Source organism: Lepisma saccharinum, chromosome 27 (assembly GCF_977018435.1).
Source record: "Lepisma saccharinum chromosome 27, izLepSacc3.1, whole genome shotgun sequence".
NCBI lineage: Eukaryota > Metazoa > Arthropoda > Insecta > Zygentoma > Lepismatidae > Lepisma > Lepisma saccharinum.
In genome coordinates this window covers 49712466-49737991 of record NC_139255.1, presented here as the reverse complement: position 1 = coordinate 49737991, position 25526 = coordinate 49712466, and the positions used below count along the sequence as shown (strand labels likewise).

The following is a 25526-nucleotide window of genomic DNA, read 5'->3' as shown; positions in this document are numbered from 1 at the left end:
CTATGAGGCGCTCTCCTGAATGCAGAGTTCCCCTAGACTTGCGAGCTGACATGTGTACTACGGAACTACTGGACCGCGAATGAGCCCCCTCCCGTGGATGCCCCTCCCCTCCGCGCGTTCATTGGACGAGGCGCACACCCTTCAACATGCGCACAGAACGCGTTCGCGTTCTCTTACTCCAGAGAATCCGGGAAAGGAATATAGTACACTTGTAGTTAATTTTATTGTATCGTCGCCAAGGGACTGCGAAGAGCTTCCGTACCCACGTAATATTATGGATGACTTAAAACCATTTCGTCTTATTGAACGAAGAATGTATTGAAGTGAGACAGCTAGTATTGTATACATCAGGCAAAACACTGATCGTAATCTGAAAGAGAAGCAGCATTTTATTTTCTCTACTGGCAGCAGTTTCTACAAAGATCAGCGGATGTTGTCTCAGCATTGTTGTTAAGAATTTCTTTTCTGTTTTTATGATAATTCACTACAGCTTAATGTTCGTTTTATGTTTTAATTCTCGAGCATTGTTGATAAAAGCAAGGATGATTTTTTAAATACATTTATCCACATAGTTTAATTTCTGTTTGAATGTTTACAATGCGTGAACTCTTTCTTGGAGTAAAACCTGCATTGGACCAGCTTTGTTCGTTTCAAATTACAAAACGTGGTGAATGCAAGCAAAAATGAAGCAAATCACGAGTAGTCTTCAGTTTAATTGGCATATTATCATAGAAACCTACTAAAAGTTTATTGGTGTTTGATGTAGTGACTAAAGCATGCATGCATGTTTCATGTTTTCCATAATTTCATCATCGCACCTCCTCAGCACCCTAGCTGATCAATCCTGGCGCCGCCACTGACCCCAGCTGTCATTTCGCTCAACTACAATCCTAAAGTTCTCTGACATTACATGAAAGCCCCCACCCCCCTTTATTCACACTTGATTGATAAATTTTACCCTCTCAAGATTTCAAGCCTACATTTGACGTTCACAGGTGGCAGCACATTATGGTAGATACAAAATGTGCAACAACGATTCACAAGATTTTACAGTATGTGAAGCTATTTTCACTTATTAACTGACTTTGATTAAGCCCTGAAAGATGTGTAAAAGATTTACCTTGTGATTAATCTTCTGATGCAAATTTACAGTTCAAAATTCAATTGTTCTAAATGAAGCTCTTCTCTTGTAAGTTCATAATGACACTTGCGAGCACGAGGTTACGAACTGGAATACTTCAAGAATGAATTGTTCTACAGTTACATGGTTCGAGAGTTTTATACGTACAGTATGAACAAATATAATAGTAGAACTATTTTAGTCTTAGGGTGCAACACACATATCTTTGCCGTTGCGCACATACCGATTTTCGTTTCGTCTCCCTCTCTTTTAGCATCACGTGTTCTACGCTGCTCGCCAACCTTCGCCTTTGTTGCCATATTGTCATTCCATTCCTGGACACACTCGCGCAAACATCATTGAAAAAAATTGAATAGCTCTCCAGCTCGCGGTTCACACCGTTGGGCAGGGGTGGTAATGTGGCAATATAGCAGACGAAGTAGTTGCTTCTTTTATGCAGTGCATGTTCATTGGCTAGCTAGCAACTAGTGTTGCCAACTGTAATAATGAAGCACTATTTCTGTCACTGAAGGAGAAAGGCAGATAAAGTGACGGTGAGTTTTGTTGGATTGGAAGCACCATATTTTTATTTTATACTAAGTATTTGACCGGTTTGACGTTGTGTGCGTGTATTGCGTGTGTGTTTGTTTAATGAACGTTAAATTCAATAATGCCTCCAGTTGTGTCAAAGTTGAAATCAAAAACCTTGCATACCCAAGCTCTGGAAATTCACAAATTGTTCGTATTTCATAATTTTGGAATTGTTCAAAAGAAATAAATTATGTGACTCCATGAGCATTTCAACTCTTGGCTCCGGCACGTGTTCTTGTAGAAATTGCATAGAGGAAGGCTGTCATTTTGCTGCTTAATGCGATGCATATTGTTTTCTGTGTTAAAATTGCATGCTTTGATGGGTGACAAGTTCATAAAAAAAAAATGCCGCGCAGCTGATCGTCTAGTGGCAGTATATGTACTTGTTATTGTTGTGGAAGCCGGCATCGTTTGTAAATGTACAACAAAGCAACCGACTGTCGCCGATCACAGATAGGCAATAATACTGCTTGAGGAGGAGTGTTGTGGTCCAATTGTCGCGGTTTAACACGTTCGCGTGTTATTAGTTCTCAAAGCAGTGGTAGTGTCGGTCGTGTATTATCTGTCGTTGCAGTTCCGTACCAGTGTATACGGGTTTTGGGAGTGAACAGTGAGAACGCCACCAGTGCATTAATGCAATGGAAAATAATAAAGTGTTTATTTTGTTTGAAATCACTCAAATAAGGAATCTCTATGAAGAAGTCTTCTTTGCAACATTTTTGGTAATTTTACGTATGTGTTAGTCCATATTTTGCGAATTTTTAGTCCATATGTATGTAGCTACATACAAAGCCACTTGTTAGTACATATTAATCCAAGTCCTGGTATAATGCATGACGTTTAAAACTCAACGTTAGATAGACCTGAATTCTCTAATCTTCTTGTTGTACGTAACAGCTGTGCGTCGGCGCACTGCGGCGATTTTTCTATCTGCTCCATTAGCAACACTGCTTCTTGAGTTGTGTCGCGCATCTCACGGCAGAAATGTATGTGTTGGGCTCTACTGTTGCGGCTAGCTTCTTTGCGGGGTGAGGGGTACTCAATCCGCCACTAATGAGAGGATACCAATGCCCCAACAGCATTGCCATTCCAGCCTTGCTTTCAATGTCTTAAAGAATAACCACATTCTGATCAAGACAAAAGGCCTTGCTTACACTTGGCACAACGAATGCGTGTATGCAAAGAGGAAAGAGGTTCGGGGAACTTCAAAGGCAGCCGATCTGGCAACATCGGAGGAGCCGTTGCAAGAGAAGAAAAAAAGGCGGCAAAGTGGAAGAACAAAGAAAAGCTTCAGAGACTGTAACAACATCAACAGAGACAAAACTCCAAACATACACAGGTGATGATGGCTACAATGAAAAGTAGGAAGCGGAAAGCAAAACATTCTGAAGTGGGTGCAAATGAAATTGGATTCTGTGGAAGAAAACTTGTGAATTTCTACCGCGGGAAGAAGTAAAAAGCAAATTTGGTCGCTAAACGGATAAAAAGCGAGCGAAGAAAAACAAACTTTAAGCCCAGAGAATTCAGAAGGTGCGGCAGAGGTGTTACGCACAAATTCTTCTCTATTCGTCGGGGTGTGAAGAATTGACAGCCCGCCACCAACAGCCTACCTGGCTCCTGTATTTCTTGCTGATTAATCACAGACGCCAAGAGAAGCCGTTACGAGGTAGGGGAGAGGACAATTAATGGATGTTCCTGGATAAACGTAACTGACATTGCCCGCTGTAAAATGTGCGTAGGATGAGAGGAAGCGTTGAAATAATGCCTGTTTCTCAAATAGATTGGTGTTTGAAGATTTTTTTTTAAGGGGTGGATTTGCATGTAAACAGCGGAGGGAAATAAACAACCCTTTTAGTGTCCATGCTTTTTTTTTTTCAGGTACTTCAGGCTAATGCTGAATTTAATTGAGCTGCAAACGCCTTTACAAACCGTTCTGGTGAAAAGTCTATCGAAAAATTACGTCATGATTTACAGGAGAAGATTAAGATAAAAATTTCTTCCGGGCTAGGCGAAATTTTGGAGGGCCCCCCACTCACTTGATTTTGCTTCGCATTTCTGCCACTTTCGGCTAACCGCGAAGATGTTCATGAGCAGGGCTCGGATAATTATGCATATTGCATATGCAAATGCATATTTAAGGATTTTTAACTAAAAATGCATATTTGTATAGAATAAGTTGATGTGCATATTTCTCTTGCCTGAAAGATTCCATTCGTCGATTAGAAAACAAAGGGTTAGGTACAACTTCAAACAAGCATCAAAATTATAGAAGATATTAAAGAGACCCTCGCCCAGGTTGAAGATCCTGTGTATGTACAGAAATTGAATGCAGTATTGAAAAAGAACAGTGGGTATGCAACTTGATGAAAGCTTGCAACATTCTGCATACAAATGGACAACGTGTGGATGATCTGGAACTTGATATGTGTGACTTTGTTGCCCTAAAATACAGTCCAATTGTATTTTGCGAAGTGGAACGTGTGTTTCTGAATATAAGACTATATTCTAGCTGAAAACAGAAGGAGTTTAATTTGCGCAGAACCATATTAATTGAAAAAAATATGTGTAGCGAATGAGCATTCAGAATAAAGCATATTCATTGCCTGGCATGTAATCTTTCAAAGTTTGTAATATACAGCATTTATAAATTAAATGAGTTTTTAAAGTGCATGTTTTACACTTTTTTAGTGCACATTTGCATGCATATTTTGCATTTTTTAGTGCATAATTATCCGAGCCTTACATGAGAGATGAAACAGAAGCGAAATATCGATCTGAAACATACAGTACAGAATATTTCCGTGCTCCCCTCTGGGTTTTGATTCGCCCACTCGCCTTAGCCCCCCCCTCCCCCCCCCCTTTCACGCTTTGTCCTACCAAGAAAAAGTAAACTGTCCTTTCCCTCCAGTTTTGGCAACCAATTACACAAGGCCGCATAGGTTCTGTTGTTTTTATAATTTTGGGTGTTTTACATGCATTTGAACTTGCTGATGCTGAAACTGGCATTACACATCACGCAAGATTGTTTTACAATTCACGATTTTTATATGTGGGTTGTGGTATGCACGTTTCAGTGCAATTGAAGTGATTGTCGCTAGATGTCACTGGTACGTTTCAAAATTATTCAACAAGTAATAAAGTCGAACAAGCTTTAAATACAGAGAAGTTTTGTTTTATTTAAATTAATTAATATGTTTCTTGCCTAAATGCTGATAATAATACTATGTAAAACATTGATAAGTCCTGATTACAGAGAAGTTGTTGAGAATATGTTACTTAAATTTCAAGAGCTGGGTTGCAACATGAATCTCAAATTACATTTTTTTGCATTCACACCTTGATAACGTTCCACAAAATCTCGGTGAATTAAGTGAGGAACAAGCCGAACGGTTCCATCAGGACATGAGGGATATGGAGAAAAGATATCAAGGACATTGGAGTGTTAGCATGATGGCTGACTACTGTTGGGCATTGTACAGAGAAACGCCAGAAGAAAATCACAAGAAAGTTAGAAAAGCTTACAGAAGAAAGCGTGCTAAACAGAACTGAAAAATATGTATTGTGTAATGATTTTCTTGTGTGTATATTATATACTGCTATATGTCATTTTCTATATTATATGGGTCCTTTGTGTCTGTCTATATTCATTTTAAAATAAACATATTGATGCGTTTAGTGTGATAAGCTACTTATTCTGATTGAAGAAAAGAAAAAATATAATAAAACAGTATGCAATATTCGACAAAGCCCAAATTTTGAAATTTGATTTGTAAGAAAACCTTGCGTGATAGAGAAAAACGAATTTCATATTCGTGATCAGCATGGCACAAATAATAAAGTTCACCTATTAAACAAAAAACAACATTAAATTGAATTTAATTTGCGGCTCTGTGTTATTAGAACATATTTTCTTTGCTTTAGAGAATATTTACGAACATTTTAGATCGTACGTACATTTCTGATTTGTATATTTCTTGATTTTACAGGTTATATTCAGCAATTCAGGCAGTAACAGCAGACGTACTGGCAAGGATGTTCTAAAATATGGTGCGCCGTGTTCAATGTTGTCTGGACGCAAATGTTATGATGTCATCAGGTTTCTCAAAACAGAGGTAAAGCTCGCTTCAAATTTCTTTGCAATACCTTTAATAGTTTTTAACCAAGTCACTCGCTCTTGTAAAAAGTACAACAATGTATAATTTTTAAAATGAAAATGAAAAGCTTGGTCGCCAACAATGGATTCCAGCAATGTATTCGTTTGTTGGTCCTTCCTCATAGTTACTGTGGTTTTATTACACACTCCTTTAGTTGCAACAGAAGAATCAAGCAGTGAATGTGTCGTTGTTGTATTTTTACAACGCGTGAGTACTCTTGTTGACGAAATTGAGGCTTTCAGGAACATAAATCATATCAATATGGTGATTATATTGTAAAATTGACTAGTGTAAAAAGCATTAATAAATACCGTGCGTCCATTTCGATCTGCAGCCGAGAGATCGGGAGAAGCGTGGCGGGCGGCACTGACGGAGATGCCGACATTTGCGGCCTGAAATGCCCGCTTATTTTTATAGACATATGCAGACATTTATATAAATATTGCAAAACGAGCACTAACCTGTGTTATAAGAGTATGGTTTTAATTTTAGTAGCTTAGTGACTGTATGTGCCGATGATTTTGACACGATCACCTCTTGTGAAACACGGCGTAGAGGTTTGTTTGGAGAACGTTCTAACGCTGCACCAATATCATCGAGTTTTGCTTCGGTTAGAATCCGTCGTTTTTGCTTAGGTGTTTTAAAATTTAACGATACAGTTTCTCGTAATTTAAGGACAAGATGTCTAACCGTATCTCTGTGTGGAGTTGAAACGCATGGGAATTTCTGTACAAATTACCTACACACGTCTCGACACGAGTTTGTTTTCACGTAGGTACGTGTCATACATAAAAAAAATCTTTGTTCTAACGTGAATCTTGGGGCTGGCATTCCAATCGTCTCACTGACACGTCACACATACACACTACAATAACACAAACAAGTAACTGCAAGTAACCAAGAATAACACTCTTGCGCACAGTACGAAATTAACATGCTCTTGGTTTACATTGCTCGCCACTATATTTACAACTTAGTCGCGAAGGAACAAAAAACTCGAGCTCGGAGATTTCGGATTGCAAGGAAGCTCACGAACACTATTGACTTTTAACGGTTTCTTCTACAGCGTAATCTTGATACAGTGTTGCACATTCAAAACCTCCAAACGATCCCCATCGGCACAAAACTCTTTCAAGGATATAAACTTAAGCAGGACGTTGCTGGTCAAAACTATGATTAAAATGCTTTTTTATCTGTGGCTCTTAACATCGTTTCTATAGCGTATTTATTTGTGTATATAAGAGCAGAACTTGGATGAATTACAGAAGAACTTTTGCGTGTTATAACACAGGTTAGTGATCGTTTTGCAATATTTATATAAATGTCTGCATATGTCTATAAAAATAAGCGGGCATTACAGGCCGCAAATGTCGGCATCTCCGCCAGCGCCGCCCGCCACGCTTCTCCCGATCTCTCGGCTGCAGATCGAAATGAACGCACGGTATTAAGAAAATAAAGAAACTACTTTATTGAAGAATTGCTGAAAATGAGTGTTGTAAAAAAATCGGTACTATTATAGTATAAGGGAAACACCTATAAATCATATTTTTTACATTGCTAACGTACTATTTTGGAATGCAGAACATTTCCTAAGGTGAAATAATGCATTTCTAACTAAGATAATGTCTATTTCTTACATTTACGAGTACTTACTGTTACTTGTTATTTCGATTCTGTAACACATTCTGGCGGGCGATAGCGTACTGGTTCAGGGCGCGTTGTGCGAGTGTTTTGTCGATTTATGCAGTGTTGCAACCTCCTTCACCGGAAAATACCTACTTTCGTGCCCGGATTTGAAATTATGGTAATACGTCGCAAACCACTGACGTTAGCCCCACAAACCATTGACGTTAGCCCCACAAACCATTCACGTTAGCCCCAAAAACCATTCGCGTTAGCCCCAAAAACCATTTTCCGTAAGGTTAGGTTAGGTTAAGTTAGGTTAGGCAAGCATACTTAAAAAAAATATTTAAAAAAATTAAAATACTCGACACGTCATGTTCTAGTGAAAACACGGCGAAGCTGAAACACTGACTATGGGGTTGCGTCATCTTAACACACGGAACATTGTGCTCTCGTGCAGAAAGCAAATGGCGGCAGCAGAAACAGCGTGTCGGACAGAGATTTTCGCAGAAAACGACATGTTTTCGCATTAAAATGGATCAAACCTAGATTCACGAACTTCCACAACGCTACAGAAAATGATTTCCGTAAGTACTTTCTCCTGTAAATTTGAAGAAATCCGTTTCCCTTATACTATAATGTGACCAAAAATTCAACGCGCGAGTACTGATGTGACAGAAATAAGCGCGAGTGCCGGAAGCGAAATGCTGGGTTCGGTAGTGTGTAGGACACTTTTGTACCAATCATAGGCGCCGACTCCATGGGGGACGATGTGGGGGCAGAGCGCCTCCCCCCCCAAATAATTTTGCTTAAGAGGATCTAATGTATTATTTTGCTTTTCTTGTAAAGTTCACTCTGAATTGTGCCACATGAACTTAACTTTAAATACACATTTGAAATGTTCTAGACCATTTCACCAGCAATGCAGGTTCTTTCTTATTTAATGGCATGGTGATCACTTCCGAACTTTTGTTCAGCACTCACGTTAAGTGATTTAGCTCATTTAATAAAGGGGAGAGGGACAATTTCCCCTAGTTCCTTCTCTCTTCGGCAGCTGCCGATCACTGTTACCAACTTAGCTATCTTTGAGCCAGATCTGGCTCTCTCGTGCACTCGTTTGGCTGTGAACTGTGGCACCTGCCCCACTATGATGCCATCACTGGCTCGGTCTTACATAGACAACTTCTGTCATAAGCATACATTTTGCACGTGACGTGATATTATTATATTGGCTTCGTCGCCCCATCCCCTCTTACTTCCCCAGCTACTTTTTCCTATAGCACCTTGGCTGACGTGAAGAGGACGTAATATTTTTATCCGGAAATACTTTATTTTCGATTTTATATTAACATCATTGGATTATTGAGATGGGTGATGCCACCGGATCTAGACGTGAAAACTATGAATAAATTGACATCACTTTAAAGCTAACGGTATTGACAGCGCCCCTTCCCCACCCACACTCATTTGACACCTAAAATTACCCCAGGAGGCACTTTATCCAGTTTTGTAAATCTAGCTCCTTGAAAGCTTTTACTCCGTTGACGGTGAAATTTAGCTCTTTTATGTGCATCAGGTTTGGCAACACTGCCAGGATGGCCGTAGGAGGCAACGAGATATACATAGCTCTTATGAAAGTATTATTTTATTTGTTCTCTTGGGAATATCAAACTTCCGATGGCATAAAAAAATATATCAACGTTACAAGGACAGACTGAAGTAGTAATTGACAGACGGAAATGTCGAAACTTCCATTTGATTAGCCGTAACTTTAAGTTCAAGTTGATTCCCCATAAGGAGTACATTGGTTTCTGAAACTTTTTAATCATCATATTTTTCAAACATAGTATCTACCTTAATAATCAACTTTAAAAAACACTTTCACTTGCAACATGTGGAGAAATTCATTCTCTATTGAACATCAGCTTTTTCTCCTCAGTAGCATTGCCCATTCGGACAATATTGAAATAAATGCACAACTGGTGCGAAATTGTCCCTCATCCCCTTAATTAGAAAGACATTTGTGAGTGGCTGGAAGTTGCGAGGAAATAATCTCTCGTTTATTACAAGATTGCAAGGTAAAAGCAAATCCATAACCAATTGGAGCAGTTTACATCATTATTACAACCCATCATGGAAGTACAGCGCCACATTTCAACCTGGTGGCGGAAAATTGAACTATGTTTTTATATTGCCATCCTCTTCCCCATGGTCTGCATAGTGGATTCACCAAATTTCAGAGTTCTACGATGCCTCAAACGGGCTACAGAGGGCTCTGAGTTGGGTAACTTAATTCCGGCCACCCGGTGGGTTTGACTTTAAGAATATTATCTGCATGCAAGATGTTGAAAAAAATGGTTAAAGTCGTACAGTGCAATACTTTACCTACCTCAGATGGCGCTTACAGTATGCAAAATTTCAAATGAATCGAAAACTGTAACGTTACGAACCTGGTTGATTTGACATGGAATGACCCTTATATTGTAAGTTCTGGATTGAAAGCTTGCAATATTGTTCATGACATTCGATTTGTGTATCTTCTTGCTTTTCAAGCAAGCCCCTGCTGAGAATATATTACATGATTTACACGATAGTACCGAAGTATATAGGTACGGTCACACTATGCACATTGAGAAGGCAACCAAATATTAACCTCACTCCAACGTAGTACACCTCGGTATAGTTAACAATCTGCTGGCTTTGGAGTTCACGGAGCACTCCCACCAGCTGCAACAATCACATTCAACGAACAGTGTTGCCACACATCTATTCTACGCCACCTTGTCCCTCCGCGCACAATTACCTTCCCACGGTCTCCACATTGAAGTTGCAAAGTACGGCAACAGCGTATCCGCAGTCATGTGACTTGAGACTCCACGTGGAGTAGACGAGCAGAATGACAGCTGCGCCCATTGGCTGAAGGTTGAGTGTGTGACGAAAACAACCCGCCCGCTGTTTAACTCCACCCTCGGTCGCGGCGGCGGCTCACTTCAGTTCTTGAACGTTAACGAAGTAAACACGTGGACACTTTTGCAGTCCTACGAGGCTCTGGCGCCTCTGTAGGGCTGTGTTTTGTCTAATATGTGTGCTGATTGCCCCTTTACAGCCTCGGTTTTTAACTAGATAAGTTTTAGTCCTCGGAGACAGATATTGATCTTAGCTACGGTAATGAGTTGGGCCCCGCGTAATGTAACGGATGCAAAGAGCAAATGTTGACGCACCAACAATTAATTTCGATCAAACAATATATGCACGTTGCAACACGCCGTGAAGGCATAGGCCTATCTGAGGGGGCTCACACTGTAACAATCTCGGGGGTAATTGTGGAGGTGATGTGATCAGCACCACGCTTCAGGTTGCCCAAAGGTACCATTTATTAGAGGCTGAGTGAACTCCAGAGCCGCTCCATGTTCAGCATGGCAGTTAGACGTTCAACCGACTGGACCGCCGAAGCGCCCCCCTCCGGAGAATTCTAGATAAAGTATGTTAAGTTTGAAAGCATCTGTAAGCATTGGAATAACACAACACACTGTAGTTGCAAATCTATGTTTTGACACTTTCTTTCCGAACAGAACTTACCTATTTCAAGGTTCAGGTTTGGATCATCATATGCACTGTTTACTGGCACATTTCTTTTCAATAATTCATGTGACCGATCTGTGAAGTCTCTCTTTATTTTAAAGTTCTTATAATTTCTTTCTTGCTCGTTTCATTGTAACTAGTGTTGTGTTACATGCAGTGGCGGAGATTAGGGGTGCGTGGGGGGCATTTGCCCCCGCACTATGCTAAACGTTATCTACCAAGGAAAAGTAAACTGTCCTTGCCCCCCCTAGTTTTGGCACCTTGTCCCCCCAATTTTGGATTCCAATCGCCGCCACTGGTTACATGCCATTTCGTTACGCTTATGTGGGCAAAGTAATTCATTTATGTGTTATGAACGCGAGATTCAGAGCTGAGATTGTACGTACATTATTTTTTCCTGGAGATATATTACTGAATTTTCATTCTCAAGTTGGCAACACTGTTTTTGTCCAATATCGACGAAATGCTCAATTCTTTGTTCTGAAGATCCTCACAAAATCTTCATGTGTATATATTACAAGCTAGTGTTTCTAATGCAGAAAACTGTAAAGGAACCGTGATGAATGTCTGTACTCTCGATAGCGCATTTTCTTTTTCCAGTCAACTTGTGAATGCGGTTTCATTTCTTGCTCTCTGATTGGCTGTTGGAAAGTTACGGTGCTGTGATTGTGAGAATATCTTGTTTGCGCGTACGTTAGGTTAGGTTAGGTAAGGTTAGATTAGATTAGAAAGCAGCACATTTGCGCTAAAAATAGAAAATAAGACATTCTCGCAATCACAGCACCGTAACTTTCCAACAGCCAATCAGAGAGCAAGAAATTAAACCACATTCACAAGTTGACTGGAAAAAGAAAATTCGCAACCGGATAACAACTCGCCTTTTTTCTGTGGTGCATATCTCCAAGGGGGCGGCCATCTTGGTGTAGTCACTGACGTCACATTTCCTATCAGACCACGCGTGCTGGTATGTACAACAGAACAGTATATAATATGTTATTTGTATGTGATGTACAACTTACTACTACATTATTCTGATTTTTTTATTGCAATATTAAGGTTACTTTTTGACTATTTCAGCGATCCAAAGGCTGTGACATGTGGTGAGAAACATCCCAGAAGAGGCTTTCTCTGTTTACTTCAGAACACAGAACCTCCAGGAACACTGGCAACTGTGTATAGATGGCGGAGGGGACTACTTTGACAGGACCAAGGACCATTAGTAGGTGAGTTGAATATTTTATTTTGTACATCAGTCCTGGAGCTTTCCTGACCAAAATTATACAGGATGATTCAAAAGTCTCTTAACATTTTAATCAAAAAGTATTTCATTGATAAAATTGACAGTACTGCTGAAAATCACGTCATAATAGAAGTCAAACTCGTTAAATTTCAATGTGGTGGCCCTGTAAGTCTAGGCATAGCACCCACCTATCATGCTCCAACATAGGTGGCGTGATCTCGCCTGTTGCTACAGCTATTCGCTGTGTCTGTTGTTCTATGGTGTTGATCTTTACTTGGGTACACCCTATGCAGACAAAAAAGTGTAGGGAAGCCAGGTGTGAGAGCGAGCCGCCCAAAGTCTTGATGAGCCACGGCCGATCCACCTATCGGGGAAGGTGTCGGCGAGGTAGTCCGGAATGATTCTGGCGAAATGGGGTGGTGCACCATCTTGCTGCAAAACAAGTATGTATTTTATCCCATTCTGAACACTATTCATTAGCAATATAATGACTTGTGGAGCTAAAATGGAGCAGTTGGAGCCGGTCGTGGTTTTTCAGGGTGCAAAAACGTTCCTGTCTGCCACCAAAAGAGCAGTTCTGGCAACAGTGTCCCGGACGGAAGGAGGTAAGACGAATTCTCACTACTTTCGGCGCGATCCCAGCTACCACGTTTGCAAATGCAGGGGATTATGACCGGGTGCTAGACTCCTCCCGGGCGACTGATCCTCTCTGATATCCCGAGGGTTTCCCACATAATCCGAATCGTTTGCAGGCTTGCTCCGGCTTTAATTCTTCGCCAGACGGACAGAAAACCACGGCACAAACTTTGGCCGCGGGACCGCGTCGTTAAAATCTGTCTCCTAATGACCCAGCGTTATTCTCAAGATTGAAATTCTCCAGGTCTGCTTCATTAAATGCTATCTCTCTCTGTATCTGTCCAGATTGCAAAGCGCCGTTGTACGTGGGAGAGAATTTCGAGATACGGCAGCGGCGTGCAGGTGGCGCCTCTACCGGAGAGGAAACTTTACGCTATCTTCGACTCCATCGTTAAAGCGAGAGCGTTGATGCATAATCTGTAGCTGGTACGTACTTAACGCTGCGCTCCATCGTTTCCGGTTGTTAGGCAAGCTTAATTTTCTTCTGGTATCTCCTGCAGACTGGAAGGAACTTCAGCGAATCTGTCTCAAGACTAAAAACATTGCCTTGAAGGCACGAAACTGTAAATTTCAAAGATATAGCACACACTCTCCTTGCTTTAAGCCCGTTTTATGCTCGGACCTACAGTTTAAGCGGGATCCGAACCCAGAATCCCTAAAGGAGATTTCACACCGCGTGAGTATCACCAATACTGACTCGTGCGGATTGTCATATCGCTACGGTGCGAAACGTTGTTGTTCATTGGCTCGTTCCCAAGCGACGTGTGGCAGAGTGAGTAGCACAGCGCCCTACGACGCCAAGGGTCCCGGGTTCGAATCCAAGCCTGGGCATGGATGTTATTTGTGTGGTGTCACTTCATCATATCATTCATCCTCATCTTCGCGATTATCCAAAAAGTGGAAGAAAGGCGACGTTAAATTGCAAAAATCAAAACTTTGCAATGTTACAGTGATGACCTGTGTATATTTAGTTAACTTCGATATCGGTAAATACTAGTAGCTATACAATGGGTTAATAAACTCTAACTATACACTATCTGGCCATTCGTCACCGGACACCCCACCAAAGGCGTGTGGAAGCGCCTGGGCACGTGACCACGAGCTATAAAAGGCGTGGCAGATGGAGAATAGCCGTACAGTAGGTAGAACAGCCACTATGGACAGACGACGCGAACTTGGCGAGGCGGAACGAGGAATGATTATCGGAGCCCACAGGTTTGGGCATTCAACACGTGAGATTGCCAACAAATTTGCGATACACCGATCGACTGTGAGTGATGTTATCGGGAAGTGGAAGCAGGAGGGGTTGTCAAATGCCCACCCAGACCACCTAAACCGAAAATATTAACAGATCGGGACCGTCGAAGCTTGAAACGTGTGGTGAAGTCAAATCGGATGGCCTCGCTCCAGACGGTGGCACAAGAGTTTCGTGCGGCTACCAGTAGTGTAGCAAGTGATCGTACTGTCCACCGGGAAATCAGTGCACTTGGTTTCCATGGTCGTGCAGCTGTTCACAAGCCGTTTATCACATCCCGCAATGCGAGCCGGCGTGTCAAGTGGTGCAACGAACGCCGCAATTGGACCCCTGAGCAATGGAAATCCGTCCTATGGAGTGATGAATCGCGCTACCAGTTGTGGCGGTCCGATGGACGCGTGTGGGTGTGGCGTATGTCCGGAGAAAGATTGCTACCAGAGTGTCTCGTACCCACGGTGAAATTTGGCGGAGGTGGCATCATGGTGTGGTCGTGCTTCTCCTGGTATGGTCTTGGTCCTCTTGTGTTAGTGCGTGGAAACATGAATGCAGATGCATACCTAACGATCCTGGACAATTCTGCGCTACCGACATTGTGGGCACAATTCGGTAGTGGTCCTTATCTGTTTCGGCACGACAATGCCCCATGTCATACGGCAGGTGTGATCAACACGTGGTTCGAGGATATGGGTGTGCAAAAACTTGATTGGCCCGCCCAAAGTCCTGATCTCAACCCGATTGAGCATCTTTGGGACGAGTTGGAGCGCCGGTTAGAGCCAAGCAACACCGCCCAAAAAACACTAAAGAGTTGTTCGCCGCTTTGCAAGAGGAATGGAGCAGGATTCCCGTCGAAACCTAACGCAATTTGGTGGACAGTCTTCCTCAGAGGGTTGCGGCTGTACTTGCTGCGAAAGGTGGCCCCACACGATACTGACGGACGCCTGAAACCGGATTAAAGTACTCGTTCCAGGTGTCCGGTGACGAATGGCCAGATAGTGTAAGTAGATTTCCAATTTTATTAGTTAACGAAAATATAATAAGTGTTAGCCATTATTTCTTAATCGAAGTATTGCAGTAATGAATCTAGAAGATTTGATTTTTCTAATGTATTAAAATGAATCCATATTCTGTCTTGTACATCGGAAAGTTTTACTATTCCATCAGCTTCAATAGTGTCTCCAAATTCCAAATGAGAATGTCACTCCAAGATAGATTTATTCAGGAGTGTCCATTTCCATATTCATCAACTTACAGGTTATGTAGCCTAACCATTCATCACTTTGCATTCGTAGCCAGACTGCAAATACCTTAGCATGTTTAAGATTATTCTTCTATAATTATCCCCCATAGAATGACGCAACAAACAGTGAAGAAAATTACCCAACCATAAAAAGAAAGATTTACTATTTGACGCTAAATGTCTGGTGCCAGTAAAGACAGATTTGAGAACTCAGAATGTATCCAATCGTGGAGAGAGTCTCCTTGATTTACCGTTATTGATTCGGTCGTTAAAAATAATTACGTGGATTTTATTATCCTTGCACAAACATACACACTTGGCCTCCCGACATCTTGGGCAACTTCTGACTTGCCGTAAGCTCGACGTTCTCGGGAAGATGAAGGTGAATGATAAGAAGGGATGTACAGGTCATCAGCTTTACCCTCAGAAAGCCTCTACCAGATTGCCAGCATTTCGAACAAAACACACACACATAGAATTCTTGTCTAGAACCTGTAAAATAAATAATATATATATATATATATATATATATATATATATATATATATATATATATATATACAGAGCATTCCCTGACATTCGCTACGAGACACGGCGGCAAGCGGCCCGGCATCAGCGCTTGTCTTTCCCGGTGAACGGGTCCGCGACAGTCGCTAGAGTCTGCTATTAAAATTACAGTTTTCATATTGTGTACTAACCTTTACTACAGAAGGTGTTGAAAATGATGTCCCTCTGCTGCAACACATTGCTGGCATCTCCGAAGGAAATTGGCATTTACACGTGCAAGTTCGTCTACTGTAATTCTCCCGATTCCTCGTACAATACTCTCTTTTAACTCACGGATGGTGTGCGGATTGTCTTTGTATACTTTATTTTTTAGATTTCCCCATTTTTCTTTCCACTTTTATTCAGAACTGACCCTGGTACTCTAAACTTTTTTTACGAGGTTTAATATAGTGGTCCTTTGTGGAACGGGAACACCAGGAAATTTCGTTGCAAAACGTCGTCGCACTTCTCCAAAATAACTCTTTCCGAAGTAACATTCGACAAGATAAATCCTTTGTTGTAATGTAAACTTTTGTGGTGCCATATTAAGCCACAATCTTCAACACACGGACACGACACAACCCAACTTCCGAGGGAGGATTATACTGGCGTCAGTCTGCAACGTCAACAGAAAGGGAAAGAGAGCGAAGGCAGGGAGAGCGAAAAAAAACAGACTGTAGCGTGCGACTGTCGCGGAGCCGTTCACCGGGAAAGACAAGCGCTGATGTCGGGCCGCTTGCCGCCGAGTCTCGTAGCGAATGTCAGGGAATGCTCTGTATATATATGCTTTCAAAGTTGTAAAGTCCTTTTTGAATCACCCTGATTGAACTTTATTTCTTTCTAGTTTTGTTTCAAGTCTGAGGAAGACCCTGATAGAGTGTTGAAATGTCACGTTGTTAAGTTGTTTTTTTGTTACTGAAATATAGACTACCTTGGACAGCATATATGTAGAACGTTTCATTATTGCAATTTTCAAGTATCTGTATTGGTCGGAATCCATGAGAGTATCAGGGGTCGGTATCAGTTCAAAGTGAAATCGGCTCAGCTCTACTCCCGAGTATAATCATCTTTCTACGCCGCATTGCCTGTATTCCCGACCAAACAATACAAAATGGTGTGCGAACGTTTTGCTACGTCAGAACCAATACAGGTATCCTTTGACATCAAAAGGGTGGAAATTTATATTTAAAAAAAAACTGAAAAAAAGTATTCACACATCCAGCTGGCAAATGAAACGATATGTCTGCGAATAATAGTCAGAGCTCCTCGTGCCACGACATATGTCGTCTGCATATGGAAATGCAACGGCGCTCTCATGCTAATCTCTCGAACGGGGAACTCTATACGGGACATGGAGGATGAAGTGTGACCACATTATTCGCTGGACGTCATTTGTCAGCTGTCATACAGGTTTGAATTTCAATAGATGCGGCTTTTTTTAAAAAAAAAATAAATTAAAAGTTCAAAATGAATTCAGGCGTCCAATCTGGAACATGCGTGCCTGTGACATTTTTTTCTTGCAATCCCTCCACCCCACCTCACTCAGCGCCCAATGTTCACTAATCGTTGAATAATAACCGTGCGCAATTGAAGCATAATTTCAGCACCAAAATGAATAATTCATGGATGCAGAAAACATACATGTTTCTCTGCTCCCTTTGACATTACATGGTGCGTATAAATACACACAATTATATATACACAATTGTGGATGCAACGTGTGAGCGGTTTTCTCACGTCATGCAAGTTGGAGTACTATTTTGATCTTCACTCTTTTATTTCCATTTTATTTCTGTACTTCGTAGGGTTTTGATCTTAGACAACTAATTCACGATTCGAAAGCACTGCTGTTTGATTGCTGTTCACTAGCTCAGTGATTATTTTCATACCGAAAAAAATAATTCTGATCCAATATTTGAGGAAGAATACTTTGCTTCAATTTAAATTTATTACTCCATATGAACAATTTGTTGTTATTTGGAGCGGTCAGTACAGTTTCGCTTATTTTTAAGTAAAAACAAACGAATTAATCAATTACAAAAAATTCTGCAGTTTTCAATCTAAATATTCATTTACACTTGTGATTTATTGAGAATGTTTTGGTAACTAGGGATGGCATTTTTTTTTAATCCGGATTACCTTGTAACGAAATTATCCGGAGCCAGTAAGAACCGGAACCGAGATGACACCAAATCTGGACCTGAGAACAGAATATCTTGATCTGGAACGGAAAATCGGGTACCAGTATCCGAAACCGAAAATCGGGTACCTGGATTAGAAAAGCGACAATCGGATACCTGGATTAGAAAAGCGACAATCGGGTACCTGGATTAGAAAACAGAAAATTGGATACCCGGATTAGAGAAGAGACAATCGGGTATCCGGATTAGAAAACAGAAAATTGGATACCCGGATTAGAAAAGAGACAATCGGGTATCCGGATTAGAAAACAGAAAATTGGGTACCCGGATAAGAGAATCGACAACCTGGTATCCGGATTAGAAAACAGAAAATTGGATTCCCGGATAAGAGAATCGACAATCTGGTATCCGGATTAGAAAACAGAAAATTGGGTACCCGGATTAGAAAAGCGACAATAGGGATCCCGGATTAGAAAAACCGAAAACTGGGTATCCGCATCTGATACAAAGAATGGGGTACCCAGATTCGAAACCGAAAATCGGGTGCCCGGATATTCCAGGAGGATCCGTATCTCATGATTCCTGTAAAACGAATGCAGCTATTGCAACATGCATAGGTCCTTCACGGTGGAAGTAAATCGCGAACTGCATCAACTAGCTCGAACACAGCCCATCATCCCACACCGCAGGGAAATCTTTTATAGCCACTCTCCCACGAATGAGGCCCCTCCCACCCCCCTTACATTTTCAAATCACCACTCGGAGCGATTAATCTACCCCAGTCGCCGAACCGGAGAAACGAACACAACAAATATTGTGTCGTGGAGATATCCTGTTCGTTAATGAGTGCATCTTGCACTGAGGCGTTTGCTGATGATGTGGTTGCAACCATTAGCACTGAAAGTGTTTTTCCGTACGGCGCAGAGAATAAGGACAGAAGGGAAAGCGAAAAAGCTCTTTCCAATATACGACGAGCGAGCATACTTTTGTTCCTGCTTACATGTGTGCTTTTACGGGAGATCTGGATTAGGATCCCAGGATGAAGAAGTTCTGACAAGGGTTGGCTGCCGGAACGAGTACTGGATTCAAAAGTTGGACTTTCCCGTGGATATTACAGCACAGGCTGGCCGTTTCCGAATGTCCTAGTTGCAAGTGGTTGGATGCAGAGATTAGCTCATCCACAGGCGTACGCGGGATCTTTTTTCGGAGGGGGCTGTAACAGTGATGTAGTCTCAATATTACTTCCGGTAAAGCATCTTTCCTCATCTATATGTATTTACGGGTAGCTTTAAAATATGGAAAAATGTATTATTACATGTTATGAAGGGCACCCGATTTTTACTCATGGGGGCAGTAAAATAAACTTTATTATTATTATTAAATTTTCAGGGAAATAGAAAATGGATCGGACGTCATAAAATTACAGGATGATCTTAATAGAGTAGTACAATGGTGTGGCATAAATGGTAGCTAAATGCAAACTAATGAGATGTTTCGAGAAAAACAAATTGTATTGTTTCTCAATATGCTATTAAATCTTATAAGGTCTGTGTATGTTCTAGTCATAAGGATCTTGGCATAATCATAGATTCTAAATTGCTAATTGATGAACACATAATTGAAGTTTGTAAAAAGCTAAAAAGGTTTTTCGTATTTTTTAATTGGACTTCCCTTAATAGAAAGGAAACTTTTAGATTTCTATTTATAGTTCTGGTCCGTCCATTAGCGGAATATGGAAGTAAATTATGGAACGTAGCAGCAAATAGTCACACCGAGACAATTGAATCAATTCAGAAATTATTTATTAGGTTGCTTCGTACGAAAATGAAGAAAAGTTACATATCACTAAATTATATGAAGTGGTTGGAGATATATAATTTAACAACCTTGAGCACAAGATGGAAATATAAAATTAATCTATCGATACAAAACATTTTGTCAAATAGGATTGATAGTGAATACTTTATAAATGCAATAGTATATAACGTTCCTAAATACAAAACAAGAAAAACAACATTATTATCAGTAAATTTTAAAAATGGTGGTGAATTTATAAAAATATTAATCGATGATTTTAACTATGACTTCAATTAAAATAATATATTTAGGTATAAGATGAAGTTTACTGTAAAAACCATTGTGAGTTAATCGTGTGATATTACTCTTTGTGACATAGTGCTGTATAAGGTTTTTAAACTGTTCTCAGTACTTTCAATAAACTATTATTATTATTCTTTTTACTAGTACTACTACTTTACAAATCATAAAATTGAAATTGAATTGAGATTACTTCGGCGTTGTGTACAAGTTCAGACTTTTCAATAAACATCTATCACTTTGTTCATGAACAGTTCTGTGTCTTTTTCACAATGCACAGATATCAGAGTCAGAGATTACTTGTAAGCACCCTGGACATGGATGTTTGTGAGTGTCCATTCATCAATTTCATCATTTCATTCTTCACAAATTAGCCAAGAGTGACACAAAATAGCGAAGTAAAATAAAGCAAATCAATGAATCAGAGACCACTTGTAACGAACCTGAGAGTTTAAGGTTTTATATTTGTAAGAAGTTAAGATTTTTAAAATGTTTGTTACTTCAAATAATGTGCAAGTTGTCACAGACAACTATAGTTAGATTGATACAGTTGTGGTTTGAACTTGTGTATATGTTTAGAAATACGTCATAATCTGTTCGTGTTGACGTCACTTTCTCATCTCAGCAGAGGAAGTGAACCCACCTGAATGTGTTTCACCTGACGACAGACAGTTAGAAAACAGGTGAAGGTGAGAAATCAACAGAAACGTGGTAATAATTAAGTACATGAACTTTCGTGTATTTAAGTTTGTGTTGTCCAACGTTAATTCTATATGCAAGTGTGTTTAGTGATTGTGATGTGATTTAATATGCTATAGAATTGTTCCTCTTCAGGCAGAAACGTAAGCGAATCTGTACCTTGCTTGTAAGTCCACATACGATAGGAAATATAAGTGATTGATTATAAAACTGCGTTTAACTTTGAATACTGTGTTGTGTTTCTTTTCTACCCACCAAGCCCTGATGATTTGCAAAGATTCTCATGTTCGCGACTAAAGGAGTAGCGGACTAACTTTCTGACGACTGGTGTCCAACTGGAGTACGTTGCACACTTAATCTAATGTCCTTCATGGTACCTCGGATTCATGTTTTTACGTGCTGGTGGTACTGTAAAAAAAAAAAAATACTAGTTGCTGTAGGTCACAGAAAACCATATTTTTTTGTTGTAAAATATCGCTATAATTTCATCATTCGAAACACACTAATCCTTTCTAGAAATCTCAGGTGCATATTATACACGCTTTTAAACAATAGTTTAACGTTCGATCTGGCGCAACTGATCTAATAGGGAGAGCTCTCATATTGTATCTCCCCCTTTCCTTCCTAGATGGTATCACCCTTTGTACTATTGAATAGCTGTGTCTTTATCTAATGATGTTTCAATACGTATCAGTCAGTTTGCTTCCAATCTTCTTGAGTGAATGTAGTGACAAAAGCTATCTGTCAGGCATTTTGTGCTCGATTTCGCAACTTTTTGTACTGTAATTATTGTCCAAATCTATTCAGTAAATTAAATTATCTTATTCATTTAACATGTAAAAAATGTTAGAATATATAAGTGTTTTATTCCTATAGTTCAGAATTTAACCTGGGAAGGAACCTGGAGGGTCTTTCTTGAAAAAGTAATAAGCCGAGCGCTGTGGTTAAAATATTGGCTGAGCCCTTAATTGCTATTGGTCGTAACATAACTGCATAAATATTGGTTTAGTGACTTAGATCTTGTCGAGGAACTAAAACAGAAAAGAAATTGTCCTGTGTCGGTACTTTGAACAAAATAAAAGCCAGTTGCCGCCACAATTTGTTGCTACCAAGGTAAGAAAACTGAAAACTAAATTTTACATTTTGATTTTTGAAAAACGCCTAAAAATGTTGTAATTTGATGAAAGGTTGATTTGAAAAAATTTAAAAAATTGGTTACAAACTTACTTTTTTTTATGGGAAAATGGCTGTTGGGCTCATTGCGCCAGACCGAAGGTTAAAGAACTTAGAGACTGGTTTATGTATGCCCGCAGTAGACCAAGGGGGCACTTGCTCCCTGAGATTTCTGGAAAGAATTAATGTAATTTGAATGGCGAAATTGTAGATATATTTTATAACAAAAATAATTGTTTTCTGTGTTACAGCAACTATTATTATTATTATTTATTATTATTTGAAGTAGTGTTAAATTTAATCTTACAGGTCTATTTTACACTGATTATCTAACTATAAAAAATAGTTTTTTTTCCTACATGAATTAATGTTAAGTATACAGTTATGCAAATTGTATATAGATATAAAGAGTATGGAAATTACAAATGTATGTAATTTAAGAAAAACATATGTAGTAGTAGTAGTAGTGATATAATAATAATAATAATAACAAAAATAAAAACAATAATAGCAATAATAATAATAAAAGTTTGTTACTCTGCCCACCGACTGAGAAAAATCCTGCGGGCACCCTTGCATCGCACCCTTCTGACGATCGGGTTTTCTCCCCGATTGTACTTGGAGAGGGCGAAGGAGCCGATGCGAGTGGCTATTTAAAAACACGCGGCATTAAACGCAAGTTCCACGCTGGAAACAGCGTTGGCGGGAGAAACTGCTTGTTCCTTTCTGTTTCTGTGCCGCGCTTGGGAGCACGAAGGGAAATTTTCCTTGATGAAGGGAAATTCAGGTCCAGTTTTGGGTGAAAAGGGACATTTTATGAAAAAAAAAATATATCGAAATTGCTGGAAAATTTGAAGTTGTCGGACTTCTGCTATCCCAACTTTTCATTGAATTTCGAGGCCGGACATTATCTCATACAAAATATTTTCGCTTCATGATTTCATGCTGTATTTAAACTAAGAGTGGCCCTACATATTGACTATTTTTTTATTAACTTTTTTTATTATACTGGAAAACGATTTTCTGTAGGTACTATTTTTTTAGAATATTATTTAAGATATGATCGGCATTTTGAAGTATGTCAAAACAATCCAAAAGTCAATCAGTCAGTCACTTCGATTTGCAACCGGAATTCGAACGGGCTCCAGAGGGATGTGAGTAGGGCAACATTAATTATGACCACCCTGTATATTGTAAAGTTTACAGTAAGTTCTAACACTGTAGAAGGGAAATAATTAAACAGAGTGGCTACTCACCGGGAATTCCTTGAATTACGAGAATTATGAGTGAATTCTACGTGAATTTTTCTCTGTAGACGTGAAAAATTGTAACTTTTATTAATCCAAATCCCATTGAGAAAAAATAAGAAAGCTGCGTGGAAAATAAAACAGAATTCTCTCAATCCTTTTGCTTTGTTAGTGCCCTTTGCAGGACGTTCTGTCTGACAGACGGAAGACTATTGCAAGATATGATATCCTGAAGTTGGTTAGGTAAATTTTGAGTTTGAAATTCTTATACAATTAAGAATTTTTCGGAGATTAATATATCCCGTAACATTTGTGACTTGTGTTTGTAGATAGGACCTCCCCGATGGCGCAGTGGTAGCGTCTTGGCCTTGTAACCAAGGGGTCCCGGGTTCGATACCCGGCGGAGGCACATAGTGGTTCGGATCCCACTTTAAACTGTAGGTCCAGTCCCGAGTAGCCTTACTGTGGACAAAGTGGAGTTAAAACACCAAATCAATCAATCAATTGTGTTTGTAGATGTATCTCGAGTCTGAGTATGCGAAGTGGGAAATGCAAACTCCGCAGATAAACTGCGGGGGGGGGGGGGGGGAGGGAGCAATTGCCCTCCTAATCGCCGCCACTGATTATGTGCAGAGCATTCCCTGACATTCGCTACGAGACACTGCGGCAAGCGGCCCGGCATCAGCGCTTGTCTTTTCCGCGTTAGTCGCTTATATTAAACCTCGAAAAAAAAGTTTAGAGTAACAGGGTCAGTTCTGAATAAAAGTGGAAAGAAAAATGGGGAAATCTAAAAAATAAAGCACACCATCCGTGAGTTAAAAGACAGTATTGTACGAAAAATCGGGAGAATTACAGTAGACGAACTTCCACGTGTAAATGCGAATTTTCTTCGGAGATGCCAGGAGTGTGTTGCAGCAGAGGGACATCATTTTCAACACCTTCTGTAGTCAAGGTTAGTACACAATATGAAAACTGTAATTTTAATAGCCGACTCTAGCGACTGTCGCGGATCCCTTTCACCGGGAAAGACAAGCGCTGACACCGGGCCGCTTTCCGCCGAGTCTCGTAGCGAATGTCAGGGAATGCTCTGTATGTATATACCGTTTGATTGAATTGAATTAGAATTTTTGGATAAATTGGAATCGCACAGACCCTTTATACTGTTAATATATTTCGTGGGTGGGTGGTGAGAGGCGGTAATCCGTAAGGCTGAGACAGAGAAAACATCTGGATGTACCCTTGAATTCTTGGAAAGTTCACCTTGAAAGCCGGGAATTATACTTGAATTTTATGAAGGTCCTAGAATGGACACCCTGTTAAAAAAATATATATACATATTGTTGTGACTAAGGTTATACACTAACTCTAGCGGTTGGCAACATTGTGCAAGCCAGCTGACAGATTGTCAGTTGGAGGGAAAGACTCGGGGTGAAGGTGCCATGTTGAGCACCGGTGTGCATTTTGGACTATCGTTAATGATCCCAAGACAAACATTATTGCAGCGATTACGGGGACCTTATATAATTCTAATAACCTTAGTTTGGACATAGAAAAGAAGTAAGTGGTTAATTTTGATAACTGTAATATAATTTATTTTCAACAATACTAACGCATAGCAAACATCCAATTTATGCAATTTCATTTGATCAAATACTGGTACGGAACCATTGTCTGATAGAATTTGGGTCTGGTGCATCTTTGTGGAACACACGTCTAAATTGTCTTTGAACGAAACACCTTATTAATTTGAAAACATCGGAACTTTGTTCTCAAAACGTCGACCAGTATAATTAATTACTCCAATATTACCAGTTTTGATGTATACGCGATGCTTTGTGTTAAGATTTGACATGAGGCTCGACGATTTATTTCTACTTTTTTGTTACGTAAGTCCCTCAGAAGAATGACCAGTAAACTGGAATTTTCCATCTCTTAACGACTTGGAGCGAAAATATTTTAAAAATTAACCGCCTTCTGCAACCCTGCTTCCAGTCCTGTAGGCCAGCTCTCTAGTAAGTTAATTTCAAAACTGTATGAAGAAAGGAGTTACATTGGGGCAAAGCCCCCCAAATTTTCGCTACTTTTGCCCCTGCACTATGCTAAACCTTATCTCCAAAGGGAAATATACTGTCTTTGCCCTCCAGTTTTGGCACTTTGCCCTCCTGGTTTTTGAACCCAATCGCCG

At 40.1% G+C, this 25526-nt stretch overlaps 1 long non-coding RNA gene across 1 annotated transcript in view; it reads left to right on the top strand.

Moving 5' to 3' along the window:
- The window catches only part of LOC145980278 (uncharacterized), an 82998-nt gene that overhangs the window by 6277 nt on the left and 51195 nt on the right, over positions 1-25526 (top strand). The window contains exons 2-3 of the long non-coding RNA XR_014440837.1: positions 5698-5823; positions 12148-12293. This is a non-coding gene — a long non-coding RNA (uncharacterized LOC145980278). The remainder of the gene's footprint in view (positions 1-5697; positions 5824-12147; positions 12294-25526) is intronic.